Here is a 22,024-nt window from a genome sequence, read left to right as displayed (position 1 = left end):
AACAAAAAGTGTTGCTGCATTGACAAGGACCATACAGTCGTTACAGATGGACCCGTCAGGACCAATCAAGCTGGCTTCTAGTCCGGAGGATGTCCCGTGGCGTCGACGGAGGAGGATCCCGTCGTTCAGAGGGAGGCCCGCCGATTGTTACACTGAGGATGGACAGCCGATTTGCCGCCATTGCAGACAGCCGGGACACGTAGCCAGGTACTGTACTTTAAATGGGTCCGACCTGGGGCAGAGGGCCAATCCCCAGGCATAAGGTCACCAGGCCCGTCTAATTGGCGTGATAAGTACATAGGGGGACGCCCGGTTTTACCCGTAGTGCTGGACGGTATCCCCATGAGTGCACTGCTGGACACCGGGTCCCAAGTGACTACCATCCCCTATGTACTTTTCAAGCAGTACTGGAGTGACACTGACATAACCCGCTATCCAGACAGTGACTTGAGCATCATCGCCAGCAATGGCCAGCCCGTGCCGCAGGTGGGGTTCAGAGAGATGACCATTAAGATTGGTAAAGTTGAACTGCCGGCACAGGGAGTGATCATTGTGGACATTGACCGTCGAGAAAGTCACCCTAAAATAACCTTGGGTACTAACGTGATTGAAAATTGTCTTTCAGAAGTGATTGTAATTTTGCAGCAGGTGGCGATGAATGCGAGCTCCAGTCAACAGAGGGTCCTCCAGAAGGAGATAAGAGCCCTGATGAGACGGCAACAGGTAGAACTGTCTGGTGGTGAGATCGGTAGCGTGAGGATGAGCGACCCGTTCCCCATTGCCATGCCTCCCAAAAGTGAAATAATGATCTGGTGTCGGACTGCAATCGGGTTAAGAGGGAGAGACTACCAAGCCATGGTAGAACCCGTGTACTCAGACAGCAGGCCCACCATTTTGACAGCCGGGGGGGTGGTTGATGTCCGCCATGGAAGGGTGCCCGTCCGGATCTTAAACATTGGGGAAAGGGAAGTACACTTGTCCCGGTACGCTACATTAGCCAAATTGTTTGCTGTCGAACACAATGCTGTCAGGGTCGTGGAACCCTTGCCTCCATCTCCACCGGTGGAGGATAATGGCGCCCAGAAACACAAGGTGGACTGGTGCCAGAAACTCCACGTAGGTGCTGACTCCACTCCCTCGCACCAAAAACAAGGAGTCTACCGGGTGGTTCAGGAGTACGAGAGAATCTTTAGTAAGCACCCGCTAGACTTCGGCAGGGTGAAAGGGGTAGAACACCACATCCCCACGGGGAGCCACCCACCAATAAAAGGGAGATTCAGACCTGTACCCCCTGCACATTATCAGAACGCAAAGGGCATACTGAGAGAAATTAAAGAAGCCGGGGTCATTAGAGACAGCTGTAGCCCCTGGGCAGCCCCCCTGGTTCTGGTAAAAAAGAAAGACAGTACCATGAGAATGTGCGTGGACTATAGACAAATCAATCGTATCACCCATAAAGACACGTACCCGTTACCTAGGATAGAGGAGTCTTTAGCCACACTAAAATCAGCTAATTTCTTCTCTACTTTGGACCTTACTAGCGGGTACTGGCAGGTTCCTGTGGCAGAGGCTGACAAGGAGAAGACCGCCTTCACCACCCCGATGGGATTGAGTGAATTCAACTGTATGCCATTTGGGCTCTGCAATGCACCCGGGACCTTCCAGAGGCTGATGGAATGCTGACTAGGGCACCGAAACTTCGAGACGGTCCTACTTTACCTGGACAACGTGATAGTCTATTCGAAGACTTACGAGGACCATCTAAAGCACCTGGCCGAGGTGTTCGGAGCCGTGGCAGGCTATGGCCTGAAAGTGAAGCCCTCAAAGTGTCACCTGTTAAAACCGAAGGTACAGTACCTAGGGCACGTGGTGAGTGCTGAGGGAGTAGCCCCCGACCCCGACAAGGTTACAGCCATCAAGAGCTGGCCAAGCCCCTCTAACATCAAAGAAGTGAGGCAATTCCTCGGGTTGGTAGGCTACTACCGAAGGTTCATCCCCAGGTTCACTAAGATGGCAGCTCCAATGCAGGACCTCCTGAGAGGTCAGTCTAAATCCAGAAGTTACAAGCCACCCTTCAAGTGGGACAAGCTGGAAGAGGAGTCCTTCCGCCAGTTGAAGATGGCCCTCACGGGGGATGAGATCCTGGCCTACCCCGATTATGGCCAGCCTTTTATCCTCCACACAGACGCCAGTAATGTGGGGCTAGGAGCCATACTGTCCCAAAACCAACAGGCCAGAGAAAGGGTGATCGTGTACACCAGCCGGAAGCTGAGGCCCACTGAAAGGAACCCGGAGAATTACAGCTCCTTCAAGCTAGAATTCTTGGCAGTGGTGTGGGCCGTCACAGAATGGTTTAACCATTACCTGGCCTCCGCAATGTTCACCGTGTAGACGGACAACAACCCGTTGACACACCTGGCCAATGCAAGACTTGGTGTCCTAGAACAGCGGTGGATGGCCCAGCTATCAAATTATGACTTCACAATCAAATACCGGGCAGGCAGAACCAACGCCAATGCAGACGCCCTATCAAGAATGCCCCACCTACCCGAAGGAGAAGACTCGGAAGAGCTGGAGGAAGTAGAGCTCCCTGCGTTCCACCGGTATGGGGCCACTCAGTATTCTCACCGGGTAAGAGACAAAGACCTAACCACCGACATGTTCAACCCCTTACCCCACCACGGCTGGGCTGAAATGCAAGATAGTGACTCTGCAGTTTGCATGGTGAAAGACCTGTTAACCCAGGCAGACGCTAGCCCTGGCCCGGACGCTCCAGAGGAAGCCAAGCAGTTATGGAAGGAGAAAAGCAGGCTATTCCTCTACGAAGGTAAGCTGTGCAGAAGGCTTGTCAACCACCGGAAGCAGGAGCTGACCTGGCAGGTAGTGGTCCCGAGACGGGATGCAGCAATGGTCCTGGAGGCCTACCATGACAGAGCGGGACACATCGGGTGGAAGAAACTGGAGTTCCTACTGAGAGAGCGGTTCTACTGGATCGGTATGAGAGGGGCCATAGAGAAGTGGTGCAGGGACTGTGGCCCATGTCACCTCAGAAGGAACGACCATACCAGCCAGAAGACACCCTTGAGGCCCATCGTCACCAGGCAGCCTCTTGAGCTGGTAGCTTTGGACCATGTGAAGTTGGCTCCAAGCCGGTCCGGCTACATCTATGCCCTCACGATTGTGGACCATTACTCCCGGTTCTTGGTGGTGGTCCCGGTTAAAGACTTGACGGCCCAAACGGCGGCCAGAGCCTTCCAACAACACTTCTGCCGTCCACACGGGTATCCGGAACAGACTCGGATAAACGATGCCATAGTGGTACCCATCCTACACTTCCTTCAACCAACCCAGCAGGAGCCTACAGGAGAGCAGGAAGAACAAGAGGAACAAGCAGCCCTGGAGGCTGAAGAACCCATGCCAGCAGCCCAGGAGAGTCAACCCTCTGCTGACAGTGAGCCTGCCATGCCTGCGGTAAGCCAAAGGACCCGCAGACAGCTGCCTGCCCTGCCTGTAAACCCAGCTAGTAGCTGTACCCTAAATGCTAGTGGGGAAAGCCAAGTTAGACCACCACCAGACAGTGGGTTACGCAGGTCAACCCGGAGCACTAGGGGTCAAGTACCAGCTCGCTGGAAGATCTAAGTACAAAGCCTACATTTACCTGTAAATATTTAATGTTTTATGGTTGTTACCTGATAATTAATAATGTTTTTCCAGTTTTTCCTAGATACAATGGACTGACAGGTTATGGACAGTGAACAACCAGAACTACCATGTAGATAGTTGCACTTGGTGCCCTCTTGCGAAGATGGCCACAGAAGAAAAACCTGGAAGGCGTGGCCTCCTTGTGGTCCAAAGTAGTTAGCTTTTACCTTGCCGCCACGCCCAAGGCCAGGAACTTGGGGTTTATAGGGACAGGTCCCCACATTGTGGAAAACTTCACGTAGTTGGGTGATATGGACACCCGGTCACGGAAGCGCCGTGACCTTAAGGACAAAATGTGCTTGTAAATATGTTATGTTATTGTTTATACCCTGTTTGTTGTTGGCCAAAAAGGCTTAGTCCCGGAGTACTAAACTTTACTAGGGGGGAATGTGTCACCCCGGGCCTGGATGCCACAAATATTAAAGGCTGTGTCTGAGAGCAGGAGGGAGGTTCCCTGGTCAGGGACCATTAGCATGCAGCACCTCCTGTCCCAGGCCAGTAGGGGGAGCAGGCTGCCCCTATAAAAGCTGGAACTGGGGGCAGGGTTACAGAGACCAGAACCCACTTCTGAAGTGACCAGAAGGGTTCCTTAGAGGAAGGGACAGGTCAGCAGCAGCTGAGGAGTCCGTGAGGCAGAGGAGAGACTGCGAGCCAGGGACAGAGGTGATGAGAGCCGGTCCTAGCTGAGAGAATCACCACCGGACATTGGGGTCCGAGGCTGTCAGGGTTGCAAGCCCAGCAGCAGAGAACCAACCCGCGAGGGATTTCAGGTCCCTTGGCCTAAGAAGCCTGGAGGCTCCGCCACACAGAGGGACCAGTACAGCAGGAGAAAGAAAAAGGTACCTAAGGCCCGAGTCGCAAGCCATACAGGCAAAGTACACGGCCAGCTCAGGGACATGGGCTATTACACCACGAAGAGGGTGATGATCAAAAGAGCATAGAGAGAACGGTAGGCCTACACACTCACCCTGACCAGTGGGGCTCGCCCGAATGCTCTCAGATACCCAGGCCCACTCCTAACCGGTACTCCTGTTGGGTCAGTAATACCATCTGCAATAAAGACCCTGGACTGCTTGAAGCGGACTCTGAACTCTTACTATTGCGGCCTGCACTATCACCCCCAGCATTCACCTACACTGCCCTGAGGCTACACTCTTCCCGTGGGGAGTTGTCCTACCCCTGTGCTGCACACCAACATCACCCTCAGTGGTCTGCCTCGCAGCGGTGGTCATCCCTGACCGCAATCCACGGGTGGCGTAGTCGGACATTCAAAACACTGATAAATAGACTGCCACAATTTGGTCTGACCACCCTGAGCCACGGGATCGGGTTGCCACTACTACCCCCAGCATCGCATAGAAGCCCGGTTCCGGGTGCCCCACGGCCCAGGGGGCGAGTCACATACGCTTTGTATATTGTCTTAAATATTTATTTCCCCAGACATACTGGATTCTTTCATGTAAGTATATGTAACCACATTTTTAAATTGTTCTGACCACTAGACAATGAGTATCACTTGCATCACTATTTTTATATGACCATATTACTTTATTTATTCACATTCGTGATTATACAAATTTTAGGCACTTTTATTCTTCACTAGTATGCACTTTTAGCACTTTAAGATTTTTATACATTTAGCATCGGTGTATATATTTATATGCCAGTGCACATTCACTCCTTTTGTATTAGTGTACAGTACAGACCAAAAGTTTGGACACACCTTCTCATTTAAAGATTTTTCTGTATTTTCATGACTATGAAAATTGTACATTCACACTGAAGGCATCAAAACTATGAATTAACACATGTGGAATTATATACTTAACAAAAAAGTGTGAAACAACTGAAAATATGTCTGATATTCTAGGTTCTTCAAAGTAGCCAACTTTTGCTTTGATGACTGCTTTGCACACTCTTGGCATTCTCTTCATGAGCTTCAATAGGTAGTCACCGGAAATGGTTTTGACTGCGACAACGGGCGCTGGGACCCCCCTATCTGCCTGGGGGTTTCCCCCTCCAGCTTCCGCTGGCCAAGGGAGCTACCGGACGTGGTGGAGGAGCACATGCAGGCTGATGCGCTCGTATGTGAATGGCTGTCAGGCCTGAGGCGGGCTCAGTTCGAGGAGCAGTGCACCAAGGGGAGGGTGGTGGATTCCAATATGATAAGGGGATTTGGCTTTAAAAAAGAACAAGGAACAGGCGATGACATATATGTGAACCACGCTATGGTGAAGAGAGACACCTTGCCATACCGCCTGCATAGGTTACATGTCGGAGAAAAAGTAAACTTTATGAAGGTCTGGTGTAGGAAGGGCTGGTAAGCGGTGGGTGTCATGCGCCCCTCCTCAGCTGAGGAGACCGCTTGCTGGGAAGAGGAAGCGGCATTTGAGCGGGTGCAATGTCATCAGTGGCGACACCTACCCCCATCTACCCAGTCCATGCACCAGCCCTATGACACCCAGAAACCGTCCCGCACTATGGAGACAGGCACCCAGACCCAGGAACCGGAAAATTTTACTCCGGCCTCAACTCGATCCCAGGAGGCCGGAGCTTCAGCACCTACAGCACCCCCAGTGGCCATCTCCAGCGTCTTCATAAACAACACCACCAATGTAGTGATGACCAGGACTGATGTCCAAGAAGTGGACAAGGGGAGATAGCAATACCCCAATGCCCCATGGAGGTGGGATCGCCCTCCATCTCCAAACACCTGTGTCCGGTTGATGCAGGAGGACTTCTTCAGGAAGCTGAGGAAGTGAGCTTTGTTTTTATTCTCCGGAGACCGTCTCATATGGCTGAGTTTGAGGCCAGTCTGAGCCACAAGGCTTCCCTTCTACTGTCCGGGATAGTGTTTTCCCTGAGTGGCAGTTGCCACTTGCAGCGTTGTGTTACCATCCGAGGGCCTGATACCTTGCTGTGAAGGAAACTGTTCAGTAGACACTGCGGTTGGGCTATTCTGTAATGGCCAACCATGCTTAGAGACCAGGACGTCATTCACGGGAGAAGAAAAGTTGGGGTTGTAAGAGAAAATATTTTAGTAATGTGCTTATAGGTATATAAGTAAAATGGTCGGGGACGGCCAAGTTCTGAAGTGGGGGCATTTAGGAGGCTGGGGGTGATGAAGACGTCGAGTTGAAGATGTGGTTAATAATTGTTATATGTGTTGATGGCTATTTATGTGATAAAAGTGTTTCTTGTGTGAAATCGCTATGGCCGATTATTGTATGCCGGTTCTCCTATAGGCTTTGCCTAAAGCCGTCCCTGGGATGTGGGAGGTCTGCCCAGAAGGGGGAACCATACAATAGAGATAGGGATTTAGTACACTACACTGCTTAGACACTAGGTAGTTAATACAGGGGTTACATAATTAGCTGGGAGGAGTTACAGCATCAGAGCAGTTTTATAGAAAATAATTTCCGAGTTGCAGACAGTTGGGAGAGAGTGAGTAGTGAGGAGCATTAGGCAAAGTACACCTTCTGTTAGGGGAGGCCTGTGACAGGCCACTCCATTCCCGGGTTCAAGACCTGATTGCACAGGACTGTTGTAGGTTCTGTCCCATGTACAGAGAGAAAGACAGAGTGTGGAGGAAGACTGAGCAGACAGGAAAACAGACTCCATCAGCAGTAGCAGCAGTGAAGAAGTGTTTTTACTAGTGCAAGTTATCAGAACAGAATGAGGACACATTTGAGATGGAATCTGGATGCCGGCACAGTCCTAGGCTCATGGCCTGTCAGAGGTGGTCAAGGCGAGACCTCCATATCCCTAGAGGGGAGTTTTTCAGCTGGGTTGCAGAAGAAGTGGATTATGTTGGGTCTGAGGAAGGGACGAGAGCAAACACTGGAAAGGCACATTACCAAGGGTACTTGACTAACCAAAGAACTTGTCTTGATCTGTATACTATAGCTGTGGAAGAATTGCACAGTAAAAGTGAGTCTGTTAACCCGGATCTACGATCTCCTGTCTTGCTTGAAGTCGGTGTCATTTCTATGAACGGTGTAACAGAGAGTACAGCAAATCCTCCATTGCAGCACATACTCTGGTCTCAATCCTTAATGGTAGAGGGAGTATTGGGCGAAGAAAAGATAGTTCCGGCACACAGCGTGATGGTAGCGGCCCTGTGTGCTCTCCTCTACAGTAAGACATATGTTAAATACTTATGCAACATGAAATAAATAAAACTGAGGCTCAGTTGAACCAAGAGGCCAAATCTGGGGTTTCTCTGAATGTGATCCAAAGAGCCCATGTGTTGTGTATCTTGTTCGAGTTTCCTGTAATCTGGTCTATTAATTGTTCCATTCTAAATATGTTGTTGAGCTCAGACACAAATTCAGAGCATGATGGTGATTTTTATTGTTTCAGTATCTAGGAATTAGATTCCTAGCGGCTGTGAGGAAATGTCTCAACAAACCCTTTTTAAACCTAGAAATTGGGATGTCGCTTAATGATAATAATGCTAGTTCCAGAGAGGGTTGAATCCTGTATAGGGAGAGTTTGTTAAATAGTTCAAATATTGCAAACCAGAAACTCTTGATGGGTGGACACGAACACCAAATATGAGTGTATGAGCCCTTCTCCTCCAAACATCTCCAACAAGTATCTGGAGTTGTTGGGAACATAGAATGGATGGATGGTGGAAAGGCATCTATGCCACCATGTTAACACCTTGTAACTCCTCTCCTGTGACACCGAGCAAAGCAAAGACCTGAAAGTGAATAAGAGAATTCTAGCACGGTCCTCTGATGAAAGAGGTCTACCCAAGTTGCTCTCCCGCTTCGAAAAGAACAAAGGAGGGTCCTGAGAGGCCATTTGGCCTTCTTGGTATAGTTTGTATAACATGGAGACAGTATGGTCTGGAGCGCTCTTCCTCAGACACAGGCTTTCAAAAGGGGTAAGTGGTCTAAAAATGTCAGTTTGTTTGGATATTGTGTTGATAAAGCTCTTTAATTGTGCATAAAAAAGCCATGCGCCTGTATGAGGGTAATTACCAGGGAAAATATCTTGTATTGGTTTCACTCCTGCTTGATCTTGTAGTCATACAAGATACGCAGGGGCGGAACTACCGCCCGTGCAGCCGGTTCATTGAACGGGGGCCCCGAGGGAGAGGGGGCCCCTCCAGCCTCAGCAGGGCCGCCATCAGGGCATGACTGCCCTGACTCCAGTATGGGGCCCGGCCGGTAGGGGCCCCCTCGGAGCCCCGTTGGGGGCCCCCCTCTTATGCATCTCTCGCCTCATGGGGCCCCTGGCCCCATGCTAAGCGCCGGGTCCGGGACATCTCAGCGCTGTGCTGCGCTGCCGTGGCAGCGCCTTCAAGATTCCCCTGACTTCCGGTCATGTGACGGTGCCGTCACATGGCCGGAAGTCAGGAGAACCTGGTGTCAGCGATTTGGACGAGCGCCAGGATTCTGCAGGGATCGCATGGGGGTAAGTATAACAAGTTTTATTTTTTTAAAAATACAATTAACTAGGAGTGGGGGGAATGGGAGATGCACATGTGTGTGTGGGGGGGGGGAATTGGGAGATGCACATGTGTGTGGGGGGGGGGGAATTGGGAGATGCACATGTGTGTGTGGGGGGGGGGAATTGGGAGATGCACATGTGTGGGGGGGGGAATTGGGAGATGCATATGTGTGGGGGGGGGATTGGGAGATGCACATGTGTGTGGGGGGGGGGAATTGGGAGATGCACATGTGTGGGGGGGGGAATTGGGAGATGCACATGTGTGGGGGGGGGAATTGGGAGATGCACATGTGTGGGGGGGGATTGGGAGATGCACATGTGTGTGGGGGGGAATTGGGAGATGCACATGTGTGGGGGGGGGAATTGGGAGATGCACATGTGTGGGGGGGGGATTGGGAGATGCACATGTGTGGGGGGGGGATTGGGAGATGCACATGTGTGGGGGGGAGATGGGAGATGCACATGTGTGTGGGGGGGAATGGGAGATGCACATGTGTGTGGGGGGGAATGGGAGATGCACATGTGTGTGGGGGGGGGAATGGGAGATGCACATGTGTGGGGGGGAAATGGGAGATGCACATGTGTGTGGGGGGGGGGAATGGGAGATGCACATGTGTGGGGGGGAGATGGGAGATGCACATGTGTGTGGGGGGGAATGGGAGATGCACATGTGTGTGGGGGGGAATGGGAGATGCACATGTGTGTGGGGGGGAATGGGAGATGCACATGTGTGTGGGGGGGAAATGGGAGATGCACATGTGTGTGTGGGGGGGAAATGGGAGATGCACATGTGTGTGGGGGGGGGAATGGGAGATGCACATGTGTGGGGGGGAAATGGGAGATGCACATGTGTGTGTGGGGGGGGGGAATGGGAGATGCACATGTGTGTGGGGGGGGGGAATGGGAGATGCACGTGTGTGGGGGGGGGAATGGGAGATGCACATGTGTGGGGGGGAATGGGAGATGCACATGTGTGGGGGAGGGGGATGAGAGAGGTGCACATGTGGGGGAGGGGGATGAGAGAGGTGCACATGTGGGGGTGAGAGAGGTGCTCGTGGGGGGATGAGAGATGCACATGGGGGGATGAGAGAGGGGCACATGTGGGGGAGGGGGATGAGAGATGTGCACATGGGGGGTGGTGAGAGATGTGCACATGGGGGGTGGTGAGAGATGTGCACATGGGGGGGGTTGAGAGCTGCACATGGGGGGGGGTTTGAGAGCTGCACATGGGGGAATTGGGAGAAAATGAGCTGTACATGGGGGAATTGGGAGTAGGGGGATAATGAGCTGCACATAATGAATGTGGGGTGGGGGAGAGTAAATGATAAATGATGATGGGTGGGGAGAGCACGGACATGATATAATGAATTGGGGCAGGGGGTTGCATGTAAATAATGAATGCGGGGAGCAGGAAGTATAGAGTAGGGGGCGTTGCGGATGCAGGAGTGTAACTGGTAACAAATTGGCGGAAAGAGTAGAGGTTCTAATTAAATTATATATTGAGTGCCTATTTACAGTTAATGGGGGCACCGTGGTGGATTACAATTTATATTTGGAATGGTAGGTGGCATAATAACTAACCATATATTGATGGTGGATGCACGTCTGTATTCAGCTGCGTAATGTAGAAGTTGGGGAATGTGCTCTAGATAACTGTGTTATTTTATGCAGAGACGAGTCCTGGCTGGAAGACGTGATGGCGGTCTATGCTGGATGAAGGAGAAAAGCGTAGCTGAAGGACTTCACCTAGAGACGTCACCAGTGAGTCAGTGTATTACATGTACACTTACACTATATACTATGTACCGGGCTCCTGTGTATAATGTCACTGGTGATCACTGTATTACCTGTACACTATATACAGAGCTCCTGTGTATAATGTCACTGGTGATCACTGTATTACCTGTACACTGACACTATATACAGAGCTCCTGTGTATAATGTCACTGGTGATCACTAGATTACCTGGACACTTACATTATACATACCATGTATAGAGCTCCCGTGTATAATGACACTTATGGTAATATTAGTAATGTGGTGGTAATATTAGTAATGTGGTGGTAATATGTGGTCTGGTCATGGTGTGGCAGTTTTTCTCCCTTCTGTGTGGTATTATTCGGTCACTATGTTGTGGTAATATGTGGTCTGGTCATGGTGTGGCGGTATTCCCTGTATGTGGTATTATTGGTCATTTTAAAAAAAAATGTATATGACACATTCCCTTAAAGAAAACTAAATAAACATATATCTAAAAAGAGTATTGCATATTTTAAGAAAATTTTAATAGGTTAGAGTAGGGCCCGGCCAGAAGAGTCTACCTTATCGTGGTGGCGGCTTTAAAAATCTTTTGGCCAAAACAAAAGCTGATGGCTATGTATGTGGCGCCGTCACATGGCCGAACGTCAGGAGAACGTGGTGGCAGCGACGTGGACGAGCGCCAGGATTCTGCAGGGATCGCATGGGGGTAAGTATAACAAGTTTTATTTTTTTAAATACAATTAATTAACTAGGAGTGGGGGGAATCAGAGATGCACATGGGGGGGGGGGTGAGAGATGCACATGGGGGGGTGAGAGATGCACATGGGGGGGGATGAGAGATGCACATGGGGGGGGGATGAGAGATGCACATGGGGGGGTGAGAGATGCACATGGGGGGGTGAGAGATGCACATGGGGGGGTGAGAGATGCACATGGGGGGGTGAGAGATGCACATGGGGGGGTGAGAGATGCACATGGGGGGGTGAGAGATGCACATGGGGGGGATGAGAGATGCACATGGGGGGGATGAGAGATGCACATGGGGGGGATGAGAGATGCACATGGGGGGGGATGAGAGATGCACATGGGGGGGGATGAGAGATGCACATGGGGGGGATGAGAGATGCACATGGGGGGGGATGAGAGATGCACATGGGGGGGATGAGAGATGCACATGGGGGGGGATGAGAGATGCACATGGGGGGGATGAGAGATGCACATGGGGGGGATGAGAGATGCACATGGGGGGGATGAGAGATGCACATGGGGGGGATGAGAGATGCACATGGGGGGGATGAGAGATGCACATGGGGGGGATGAGAGATGCACATGGGGGGGATGAGAGATGCACATGGGGGGGATGAGAGATGCACATGGGGGGGGTGAGAGATGCACGGGGGGGGGTGAGAGATGCACGGGGGGGGGGTGAGAGATGCACGGGGGGGGTGAGAGATGCACGGGGGGGGGTGAGAGATGCACGGGGGGGGTGAGAGATGCACGGGGGGGTGAGAGATGCACGGGGGGGGTGAGAGATGCACGGGGGGGGTGAGAGATGCACGGGGGGGTGAGAGATGCACGGGGGGGGTGAGAGATGCACGGGGGGGGTGAGAGATGCACGGGGGGGGTGAGAGATGCACGGGGGGGGTGAGAGATGCACGGGGGGGGTGAGAGATGCACGGGGGGGGTGAGAGATGCACGGGGGGGGGTGAGAGATGCACGGGGGGATGAGAGATGCACGGGGGGGTGAGCTGCACATGGGATGAGAGCTGCACATGGGGGGGTTATGTTTACATAACTTTGTTGCCTTATGAAGGGCAGGGGGGGGCCCCCAAAAATTTCTTGCACAGGGGCCCACTACAGTCTGTGTCCGCCCCTGCAAGATAGGTTATGTATCCCTATGTTTCTTCAAGAGTGTTGCGCTATTGATGCCTGCAGGAAAAGCGGGATTATTGTAAACTGGTGTTAAAGGGACAGGTGTGGATGAAATGTGAAGTGATCTATTTCCATGTTTGATGAAGCGGATAAGGTTCCTGGATAGAAATGGGAGAGGATCGCTGCCCCGATCAGCTGCCTTTGCAGACCATAAAGCTGCCACTGGGTTATATTGAGAAAGATCCGTTTCCATATTAGCCCATTTCTTATCATTTTTATGATGGAATAAGTCTAGGATATGTAACGCCCGGAACGCCTGTCGAATGTATATGAGGAATACGGCGCTGCTATGAATGACTCCGACCTTTGTATAGTGGCAAATAACTTTCTTTTTACTGGTCACAAAAATGACAAGGTTAAACAATTCTACAAAATATGGGCCACAACAGCCACTAACACAAAATACAGTTATGCAGCCCGAGAGAGCCCAAGTGCCAATCTCGCAGGGATGAGACAATCTACCCCTGGGCTATGCCGCTCCCACCCTTATTCAGTACAGGGCCTACCCAGGATGTTACCGCAGACGTGACACGTGGTCCTCCCAGGAATATAACCTCACACCCCCCTCCCACACTAATACAATGGGATCTGGGTACCCTTGTTTTCCCCTTAGAGAACACTCATATATATTTTACCAACGCCTTACTTATACAGTGTACAGTTTCTCTTCTTACAAGAGCAAAGAGAAATCTCTCAGACTTAATGCATATGCAAACAGTTAACAAACTAAACCTTTAACTAGACTCTGATCTCCGGCCACAGGGTTTGATCTGCTTCTCCTTCTCACCAAGCTCTCCAGCACATCCAGGTGTCAGCAGGAATTAGGATCAATCTCAGTCTCAAAGTGTAGTTCACAACAGGGCTCCTTTGTAGTATCCACGTGCACAGTCTTAGTATACCAGATCCTTCACAATCTCTGGATCATGCCTGCTCAGTCCATCAGCAGTGATATACACCAGGCAGTTCTCAGCACTTCTGGAATCACTAACTAGCTTTCCCTAACTGACTACACAGTTGGTGACCGGTCACATATCTCAGTTACTCACAGGGCACAGCTTCTCCTTGGACACACACAGTATGGCCCCAGTCTGTATAAGCTCTCCAATGTCAAAACAGCATTCAGACGCCTGTAGCCTTCTTTCTGGACTTCCTGGATCAGTGTTTTCCCGGGCTTTTTCTTTACTTGTTTCTTGCTGACCCCTAATGGCCGGACTAAGTCATTGCAGGAGAAATTTACACTGTCATAAAAAATGAGCTCATTACCAGAAAGACATGTCAACATGTTACAGATACATGTCCCTAGCGAGGCACTATTATAAAGAGCAAAGTCTGGTAAACCTACTCCTCCTGCCTGTTTAGATCTACTTAGTAAGAAGTAAGATATACGTGAATGCTTATAAGACCTGTAATGCAGCAGCTTGCTAGCATTACTGTAAATGGTCCAGGATGTGTTTTACCTGACCATGTACCTTCCCCTTTAACTGACTGGTCACATGACTGTGACATCACACAGGTCCTGTATGCACAGTAAAGGTCTGTACACATGACTGGGACAGCACACAGGACCTATACACACAGCTGACTGATCACATGACTGTGACATCAGCAAGGTCCTGTCAGTATGGGTGTATGTGTGCACAGGATATATAAACCCCCGTAATTGGAGACAGGTGTGTTCAGTGAGAGAGGCGTGAGGCCTGTGCTCCGTGTGTGTGGGACACCGTTTGTGAGAGGCCTAGTAAGGCCGAGAGTGAAGCCTGGCAGCCTGAAAGGCCGAGCCTGGATCCTGTGCGTGGATGTCAGTGGCCTTTGAGGGAGAGCCGGCTTAGTGAAGAACCCTGAAAGGCGCAGGCTGGATGTCAAGTGTGGAAGACATACCAGTAGCCTACGAGGGGACGACGGCTAGAGACCCCCACCTGGGAAAGCCGCAAAGCCACAGTGGTGGCGGAATAAACGGACTGTAGCAGCCAAAACCCGCTAAAAGTAAAACGCTGCGTTATATGGACATTTATGTTGTTGCCTAGCTGAGGGCTATAACGGGAGCCAAGTGGATGTATCTGTCGCTGGAAAGGCTCCCGAATTGTGATGTGTGTAATATGCCGGTCTGCCACTTGAGAAGCTCCCGAAGGTGATAGGTGTAAACATGCCGGGCGTATGCTAAGATGGACTGTGTGATTAGCGGTTTATGACGAAATAATAAACTGCATTGTGAATTATTGGAAGGACATTGCTTATGTGCCTTAATTGACCCGGTGCAGCGAGTATTCCCCATTATGATGACTAGCGCTGCCTTACATATGGTTCGAGGATGCGGGCAACGACAGCCCGGTTGCTAGCGTCAATGGCACAGGACGACGAGTGTGGATAAAGCATCTTGCGGCAACTCGGCGGGGTTGCGAAGATTGGCTTCGCACTCAAACCTGGTTTGCGGTGGCTCGGCGGGGCCACGAATATTTTTTCCGGGAGAGCGGTGAAGTTCTAGTGTGAACAGCGTACCGCGATGGCTGTGAGCAAAGCAGCAGATCTGTCTGGAGCTATTGAGCGGTTGAAGGGCCGGTTGGGACCGGAGCAGGTATTTGGGAAACTTTTACTGGACATGGTGCAGGAACCGCAGGAGCTGTGGGCACCATATGGAATGGCGGCAGTGGACCATTCTATGGACTCTCCAGGGGTGCCAGTGTTGTCCCAGAGTGCCCGGGGAGGTGGTAAGAGATGTTGTGAACTGAGTCCTAAGACTACTGCTGATTTTTTTGTGTAAAAATTACCCTGCCGGAGTGGTTGTTAAAAAGGGGGTGGAGACAAAAAAAGGGGCGGATTTTCACAAGAGTGTGGACTGCAGAAAACTGGAAATTGTTACTGGTTGTGGGTTGGTACCTCCTAAAAATGACAATGTGACTGTTGATAACGGGGTAACTCCAGTAGAAGAGGGTGACGTCAAAGTGGGAGGTGACCTGTTAGTCCACAACACCATGAGGAGTGAGACAGACCCCGTAGCTGACTGTGACGCTATGAAAGTAAAAAGTGAGTTCAGTCAGGAGGGGCTAGATGAGGGGAGAGAGTCCCCCTCTCGTCGTCGACGGCGCAAGGGCCACAAAAAGGTTGCTCCGGTAGTACTCCCTGAAAATGAAAATAAAGAGAATATAGTACTGTGTGCCTATGCTTCAAGTGTGGATCCTCCTTTAGAGGTAGAAGAGGAGATGATGTTGCCAGTAGCAACCTCCGGTACGGTACTGAGACTGACGAGTCAGGATCCGACAGCCCTGAAAGGGGAGGCGGCCAGTCATGACCAAGAGCTGGAGCCTATCAAGCCGCAGTGTCAGATTGATGACGTGCAGCAGTTATGTGAAAACCTGGGGAACGTGTCCTCAGACCAGCTGAACCTGGAGCCTGAGCAGCAGAAAATATACCAGCTTATGAGGAACTGGCAGCGAGACATGGACGGAAGCAACGCGGAAATTAACCATTGGAAGGAAATGTTCTACGGAATTAAGGAGGACCGCCGCAAAATCAAGGAGGAGGTTTTTCAATTACAGATTGACAAAGCGGTGTGTGAAGATGAGTTATGCGAGGTGAAAGATCGCTTCTCCCTGGTACAGTTAGAGCTGTCTGCCCTCAAAGAGGCGCTGCAGCATGAAGTTGCTGGACGTGAACAAAACCTAGAACGATTGCGTGAACAGTTCAACCAGGAGCTGTGGGACTCCAAGAAGGAGTGTGATGAAAAGTTCGGTATGGAACTGCAACAACTTAAGAGAGATTATGAGGATCTCCTCAAGGTAAAAGAAAAACTAGAGGAGGATAAGGCGGGTGCAGAGCAAGTGCGCCAAGTGGTTGAGACCACTCTGCAAGACACCCATGAGGAGAATGATGGTCTCCGGGGAAAGACCCTAGATCTGGAAGCTCAGGTGAAGGAGCTACCGATGTCCTGTGATACTCTCCAGAAGGCGGAGACGTACCTTAAGGAAACAGTCAGCAAGATGGAAGCTGAGCGAGAGAGGATGGAGGAGTCCATCAGAAAAGCCACAGACCAGGGCCAGGAGTTGACCGCTGGTGATGGGAGGTAAGAAGCAGATACCTCCTCGAGTCATGCGAGCTTGGATGATACGGTGGAATTAAGAGCCGAGATCAGGGAGCTCAAGGAATTGCTTCAGGCCCATTTGAAGCAAGAGAGGTCTGAGAGAACTCTACTGTTAAAAGAGCAGTTGAAGCAGGAAGAGCTTCAGAGACGGGCCGCTGAGAGGCGAGTGACGGAACTAGAGGAAGAGGTTTCCGGGCTCAAAAGTCGCATGACAAAGTATCACTCAGTGAACGAGGCCTCCTTGGAGAAGGAAAAGGGCAAACACGTTGCACTCACTCCCTTATACCATGAGAAGGTGGACCTGAGGAGAGCTAAGAGCATGATAACAGAAGATAAATATGAAGTGGAAGTGGTCAAGACGAAAATTCGTGAATTTGTAGCTGTGAGTCAGCTCAGGGTAAGCATACAGGGGGAAGAAGCTGAAAGTCAGTTGTCCCTGAACCCTGAGCTGGTTGATCGTCTGGAAACCACTGGTGAGACCGAAACGTCTTGGTACAAATGCCTCGTAGATGTACCCGAGGATTTGAGGGAAGAATGCACCTGTGAGTCCGTGCATGAAGAGTTTAAGAAGGTTGTGGGAGCCTGTAAGGTGTACTTGACCTCCGAAGCTAAACAGCTGGTGGTTCTGTCCATGACCGAAGTCACAGTGAAGAGGGTGGCGATCCTAAGTGATATGCATTGGCGATGTATTCGCACGAAGCGGTTTCTCCGGTTGAAGACGGAACAAGCCGTTAGACAACTGGAGCTGATGAGGAAAGCTCACAGTATGCGTGAAGAGGTCATCCGGCTGCCTCATGTTCTGGTGAGAAAGCTCATTGGGAGAAGCGGTCGAGCCATGCAGATGATGGTCAAGAAGTCTGGTGTGGTGAAAGTAAGCAGTCCACGTGATCGTCAGGACTGGATACCAGACGAAGACGGCATGGTATCATTCTCCACTGTAGGAACAGAAGAAAGCCTAGAATATATACGCATGCTGTTGGAGTACCGAGTGACCTACCTGCGAGAGGTAGAACAGTTGAATCTCGCTAGACTGCGAGTGGATAGACAGCATCATCTGAGTAACAGAAGATGGCAGCCGTCTAGAAGTTACGAGACCAGACAGAGAAAGGGCCCCCTAAATAACAGAACAGCTATAGCTGGAGTTAGGGACCTTTCAAGATGTCCTGAGAGTAGTAGGAGTGGGTTTAGAGGTAGTGAGACCTCCAGTAACTCAGGTTTGAGCAGCCCATACAAACGACCCAATAGAGGACAGGACATTACGGAGTCGAACCGGACCTTAGATACCAGGGCATGTGAGTCACACCGCTGTATGACTGACCGCTGGGAGAGGGGAAGACCTGACAAGGTTACAACTGACCGCTGGGAGCGGGGGAGGTCTGACAAGATTATGACTGACCGCTGGGAGTGGGGAAGACCTGACAAGGTTACGACCCGGAAAGGTGACCTGACGGAGTCAGTGACAATGACAAATGGTAGGTCCCTAAGGAATGGGCTAATGTCATTGACTAAGGTTCCAGGGGCTGAGTAGCACAATTGTAAAGTACATGGTCTCTAGGTGAGCTGGGGGTTATAATGTTATTGTGTATATTATGTGTTCAACCCCACAAGTTTGAACAGAGGGGGGGGGGGGATATGTAATGCAGCAACTTGCTAGCATTACTGTAAATGGTCCAGGATGTGTTTTACCTGACCATGTACCTTCCCCTTTAACTGACTGGTCACATGACTGTGACATCACACAGGTCCTGTGTGCACAGTAAAGGTCTGTACACATGACTGGGACAGCACACAGGACCTATACACACAGCTGACTGATCACATGACTGTGACATCAGCAAGGTCCTGTCAGTATGGGTGTATGTGTGCACAGGATATATAAACCCCGGTAATTGGAGACAGGTATGTTCAGTGAGAGAGGTGTGAGGCCTGTGCTCCGTGTGTGTGGGACACCGTTTGTGAGAGGCCTAGTGAGGCCGAGAGTGAAGCCTGCAGCCTGAAAGGCCGAGCCTGGATCCTGTGCGTGGATGTCAGTGGCCTTTGAGGGAGAGCCGGCTTAGTGAAGAACCCTGAAAGGCGCAGGCTGGATGTCAAGTGTGGAAGACATACCAGTAGCCTACGAGGGGACGACGGCTAGAGAGCCCCACCTGGGAAAGCCGCAAAGCCACAGTGGTGGCGGAATAAACGGACTGTAGCAGCCAAAACCCGCTAAAAGTAAAATGCTGCGTTATATGGACATTTATGTTGTTGCCTAGCCGAGGGCTATAACGGGAGCCAAGTGGACGTATCTGTCGCTGGAAAGGCTCCCGAATTGTGATGTGTGTAATATGCCGGTCTGCCACTTGAGAAGCTCCCGGAGGTGATAGGTGTAAACATGCCGGGCGTATGCTAAGATGGACTGTGTGATTAGCGGTTTATGACGAAATAATAAACTGCATTGTGAATTATCGGAAGGACATTGCTTATGTGCCTTAATTGACCCTTTTGCAGCGAGTATTCCCCATTATGATGACTAGCGCTGCCTTACAGACCATACAAATCTAGTGATCGCTTTCTTGAGTCTAGAAAAAAAAGAAGCAGGGAGATAAAGAGGAATTGTTTGAAAAAAATATAGGAGGTGCGGTAGAAAATCCATTCTTATTGCATTGATTCTGCCAAATCATGACAATTGTAACTTATTCCAATCTTCAAGATCAAGTTCAGCTTTGCGCAGGGCGTCTATAAAGTTTGCTTCCTATAATTCTGAAGTTTTGACAGTTAATTTTATTCCTAAATAGGTCAGTGAGTCTGATTGCCATTTAAAGGGGAAAGATGAACATAATTGTGCAACTAGAGCAGGTTGTAGAGATATATTCATTATATCTCGGACACTACACCACCTCATAAGGGAAGGTCCAGATAGCTCCTAAGGGAGAGCACAGGCATGGTCCCTGTCAGGAGGGTGGAACTAAGTGGAGGAGGTGGGTGGAGGAAGTAGTTTAGGGGAGCACTGAAAGAACAGTATAAAAAGAAGGGTGGAAACATCTAGAAGGGGGGATTCCTGCTTCCAGTCCTTGGAGCAGGAGTTCAGTGAGTTCTGAGGAGTTGAGTTCAGTGGGTGAGGACCGTTGAGGAGTAAGGTCCTGACGGCGAAGGGGCCCAGTAAAAGGGGCCCAGGAGGAGAGTGAGGAGAGAACACCGGAGCAGTAAGAGGAGCTCCAGAGAGAGAAAGGATCCTAGGGGCACGGGAAATGCGGAGTCCACCCGTGCGCCTGAGTTCACGTTGACTGTGAAGGGATCAGGTCGCAGTAGGGGACCTGCCCCAGACTAGTGGAGGACTGCAAGACTCAGCTAACAAACCGGAGGTTGCGGTATCTTCATGTGCCGTAGCCAAAATCCACACACATTCGCTGAAAAGGTGGCCATATAGGATAAAGGGGACAGAAAGGACGTCGCCCAACAAGGCCCGTGGCCACTGGCTCGGGACACTGTGTGTGAGGCGCAGGGCAGGAGGGCGAGAGCCAGCGCAGGGAGACGACCCGGGAAGGTACATAAGAAAGGGGTCCCGTTCAAGTGAACCCAAGTTATCTGAGAGTTGGCTGGATCACTTCCACGGAGGACACAGGACTCGGTGGGCTGTTATAATCTGGCCATTGTAACCTGGAACTCCATAAGAACTGTGAGTAAACACTTGAAGACTGCATCCCACTGTGTCCTTTACTTAATTACTGTTATAGCAGAAGATGAGGCCCCTCAAATTCAAAGACCCCATCTATGCTATATAAATCTGAAAGTTACTTTAGGTCAAAATAACACCAGCAGTGAATGTTCCTTCTTGAATCAATAATGCGTCCTTGCTAGTCATCAGAATGTATCTGATTAAATGTGTCTAATAAAATGTGTCCGAATAAATGTTTCAACACAAGCATAGACATCACAAGAATAGAAACTAGTCTTTGTGTGCTAAAATTGTATAATCAAACCATATATGGTAAATCCGTTTCCTGCCTTCAGAGTGGATATAAACCCATGCTTTGTAATAAAGTTTAGAGCTTGTTTGACACACATCCTGTCCTGTGTCTCAGTCTCTCCGAGCTCGTAATCCAAAGGATAGAAGACTCAGAATGCAGTGACCACATTACCGCGCCACCTGCCTTTCACTACACCAACAACATCTACCTCATCAATCACTATAACTGCCCTGGGGCTTAGCTCTGCCCGTGGAGAGCTGCACGATCTCTGCTACAACACCATCAGCCCCAGTGGATCTGAACAGCAGCGGCGGCCACATATAGCTGCATACCACGGGTGGCGTCACAAACTTTATTCCCCAATTGAGTCTTCCCTTTATTTGAGTGCCTGGGGCCATGGACCGGGTCACTGCCACCGTGACTACCCCAATAAAACCGACCGGCCCGGCTACCAAGTACCCCATGGCCCCAGGGGGCGCGTCATGTGTGCCTTAAGAGGTATATATCTTTATTGAACCTCCCACTTCCCCCGCATGCATATATATATATATATATATATAAATAATATATTGTTTTGAGTGGTATGCTTTTGTCTGATCAGGGGGGACAGATGATTGGTTGTGGATGTGACGGGCCCCCAGCGCCGTGGGGTACTCGGCAGCTGGGCCTCTGGTTGCTGGGGGATATCACGGTGGCTGACCCGGTCTGTGGCCCAGGGCGGTCACCTAAAAGGGGGGATTATTTATAGGGGATTTGTAAAGTGTTCATGACGCCACCTGTGGAATGCGGCCAAAGGGATCCGCCGCTGCGGAGCAGTCCTCTGAGGCAGATGTTAGGGCAGCTTATGATGGAACGGCTCCCCACAGGTGGAGCAGCAGGCCTCAGGGCAGTGTAGAAAGCCAGGGTTGTGCTGGGCGTTGTAGTGCAGGGAGGGAAAGATGGCGCAGCTAGAATAATGGACGGAGGCAGTACGGTGCAGTCATCCGAGTCTCACAGTTCTTATGAAAGTTCCACTGGTGCACTGTACAGGTGCCAGCCTCCCACGTCGCGCTGCATTCACCAGCACGAGGGTTCAAGGGAGTTTAGGAGTACCGGGCAGAACCCCACTTTCTTGTGTTCCACTCTAGACCGTCTTCACGCTGGGTCT

The 22,024-nt window shown here is 50.7% G+C and overlaps 1 protein-coding gene across 2 annotated transcripts in view; it reads right to left on the bottom strand.

The window, feature by feature from the left end:
- LOC141153147 (uncharacterized) overlaps window positions 1-14,015 on the bottom strand; it is a 114,587-nt gene extending 100,572 nt beyond the window's left edge. The window contains exon 1 of one of the 2 annotated variants that reach the window (XR_012247245.1): window positions 13,902-14,015. The gene's annotated coding sequence lies outside the window, so the exon portion shown is untranslated. The remainder of the gene's footprint in view (window positions 1-13,901) is intronic. The other variant, XM_073637842.1, reaches the window with a different exon arrangement.
- Between the last annotated feature and the right edge of the window lie 8,009 nt (window positions 14,016-22,024).

Source organism: Phyllobates terribilis, unplaced genomic scaffold (assembly GCF_046119375.1).
Source record: "Phyllobates terribilis strain yellow unplaced genomic scaffold, ASM4611937v1 Scaffold_7__3_contigs__length_470593459, whole genome shotgun sequence".
Taxonomy (NCBI): domain Eukaryota; kingdom Metazoa; phylum Chordata; class Amphibia; order Anura; family Dendrobatidae; genus Phyllobates; species Phyllobates terribilis.
This window is presented reverse-complemented; position numbering and strand designations above follow the sequence as displayed.